Source organism: Fukomys damarensis, unplaced genomic scaffold (genome assembly GCF_012274545.1).
Source record: "Fukomys damarensis isolate Sample0158 unplaced genomic scaffold, DMR_v1.0_HiC HiC_scaffold_17, whole genome shotgun sequence".
Lineage (NCBI taxonomy): Eukaryota > Metazoa > Chordata > Mammalia > Rodentia > Bathyergidae > Fukomys > Fukomys damarensis.
This window is the reverse complement of record NW_022900929.1, coordinates 71,825,838-71,828,473: the sequence shown is the minus strand read 5'-3', so window position 1 is coordinate 71,828,473 and position 2,636 is coordinate 71,825,838.

Genomic DNA, 2,636 nt, shown 5'->3' with positions numbered 1-2,636 from the left:
AAAAAAAAAAAAAAAAAAGGCCATTTCCCAGCAAGGGTTTGATGCTTTGGAACGTGAGGAAGGCCAGGGTGATGGGCGGGGCAGTGAGCAGCTGGTGCATGCATTGATGCAACGTGGGGAGGAAGGAAGGGTGTGAGCTGAGCATCTCTTATTTGGAATGCTTGCTACCGGAAGGGTTTCAAATTTGATGTATTTTTGAATTTTGGAGTTGTTACATCTACAAAAGGCATCTAACTCTAAACAGGAAATTCATGCATGTTTCACATATACTCTATACACGCTGCTTGATGATAATGTTGTGCAATATGTCCTCACGCTTGGGTTTTGACTGCAATCTGCTGTATGAGGTCAGGTGTAAAATTCCCCAGTTAAGGCATTGTGTCAGCACTCAAAAAGTTTCTGATTCTTGAGCATTTCATATTTCTTTTCTTTGGATTAGGGCTGCTCAGCTCATGGTGGAAGATCAGATCAGCAGGGCCTTGGAGGACACAGGCTTTATCCAATGTGCAACAGAGAGCCATTGAAGGTTCAAGAGAGAGATAAAAAACTGGGTGATAAGACCCTCTAGCTGCTGTGTGGAGAACAGGATGTAGCAGGTGGAGAGCAAAACGCTGGACGGGCAGTGAGAGAGGCGGCTGAGTTCGTCAGGTGTGTGGCAGAGCAAGCAGCAAGTGCTGTGTGCACCGTCTGGAATAGCGTGATGTGTTGGGCGAGTTTTCTGTTGAAGATAACCCTTCCGTCTGTTTCCTGCCATCACTGGGGGGGGGGCTGGAGAATCATCCACACGAACTATTATTCACCTTCATACCTTTCATGCTACTCACTGCTGCTAGAAGAGTTGGACAGTCATTTGGATAATTGCTCAAATATAGATAAATTCTAAGGCTGAAGGAGCAAGAGAGAAATACAGCTGCTGGCAAGCAAGGCATAGATTTACCAGCTCTACCAGTGTGACTCTTCTGATTCAGAAATTTTCTTATTTTCCAGTGAGATGCTGGCCTTAATTCTAATCCTCAGCTCAGGAAAGCAATGGTGGTTTCCTTATGCATCTTTTCTTTTTAAAAAGCTCCCTGTAAAATGTAAATGTGCTATGGTGTTAGAATTTAGTAACGAAGAAGAAATATTTTGCTCTATATGCTCCTAGCCACCCACACCTGTTGTTTCTCTTTATTTTTCATGTTTGCTGGGTCATTCCTACTTTGGTTTTAGCAAATAAGAGCAGCAGCCTCCTGGGAACTTAGTGCTAATATTGGATGCTGGGCACAGGTGTTAGCAAATGTGGAGGAAAAGCAATCTTTCCCATCCTTTCCTTCCCAGCTATAATCATGCAGTGTCTCCTCAAAGCCGTCGGTGGAACCTGAGACCTAACCTCATTGGTCCCACCGCTGACTGCGTAGAAATAAAGAATTTTGATTGTTAAAGAGGGTGTGAGTTGTTTTCCCAGGGAGCCCAACACTCTGGAAGCTTCAGACTTTAGCACTCAGTGGAGTGTGTGCGTTCACTCTCTTTTCTACAGCCAAGGAATATGTGCAATTTGGTTCTCGAAAGAGTAGCGGTCTTCTGGTAAAGGGCTGCCTTTGACAGTGCCCGCGGGAAAGAAAGCAGGTCTCAGCCTGCTCATTCCAAGCGCTGCTGGAGAGTGTGGTGGGGAAGTCTGCAAACTGAGCCTGGCCTTTGCTTCGAAGCTCCTTGCCCCGTGTGGCGGAAGGCGGGAGCTAAGTCAGCGCCACCGTATCATGAGCCTGTCAGAAGCTCTTTCTGCAGGGGGCGAGGCTGGCAGGTGGCAGTCAGTTCCGTGTCGTCGCCCACCCTCACTGGCATCCCCGGGGACGTTCTTCCTGCTGCGCGGTCCTTGGAGGCTGGGGCACACACAGGTCACTGTTGTGCCTTCCTTTCGCTGGGCTCAATCTCACAGGAGCTGCTGCTCCCACGCCATCCCTGAGAGGTGCTGGGGCCTCTGGGGCCCTAGGGACAGCGATCTTTTGTCCTGCTGTGATCTGCGAACTGAGTGGCTCAGCCCCATCTGCCTACCTCAGAGACTGCGAACAAGTGGCCCACACATGGCCCGCAGGCATGCCCTGCCTGTACCGGTGAGTAAAAACATGAGAATTTACATGTATCCCTCAGATTTCACATATCCCAGCTTCCCCCCATTCTCCTGTCTCCCTGTGTCCTCTGAGTCTGTGAACTGGTTTACACCACCCTGAAAATAACCCCTCCTCACTAAGCCTCGCCTGCCACTTTGAGCTCACCTGTTCCGTTTCTGCTTCAGAGTCTACACTGTGAGGGGCAAGTGATGTGAGGATTGCTAGGCCCTGGTGCTTCTCAGATTAACTGAGACGAAGGACCAGCTTTTAAGTTTCAAATCTGCCACAGACCAATCCACTTGCAAAGCTCAGAATTCCCCCTGTCCTTCTTATTTACAGAGGATGCAGTCTAATATCTTCCAATGGAGTCCTTAAACCTCAGGTGTATCAAACCCTATGCATACGACGTTTCCCCCCCCACATTCCCTACAGCATCGCCATGTGTACAGGAGTTACTTGAACACAAGCCCTGCAATTCCCAACAGTTGGTCTGTAACTGAGTGGCGACTAAGTGACAAAAAGGCAGGTAGAGCATACAGAACGGACAGG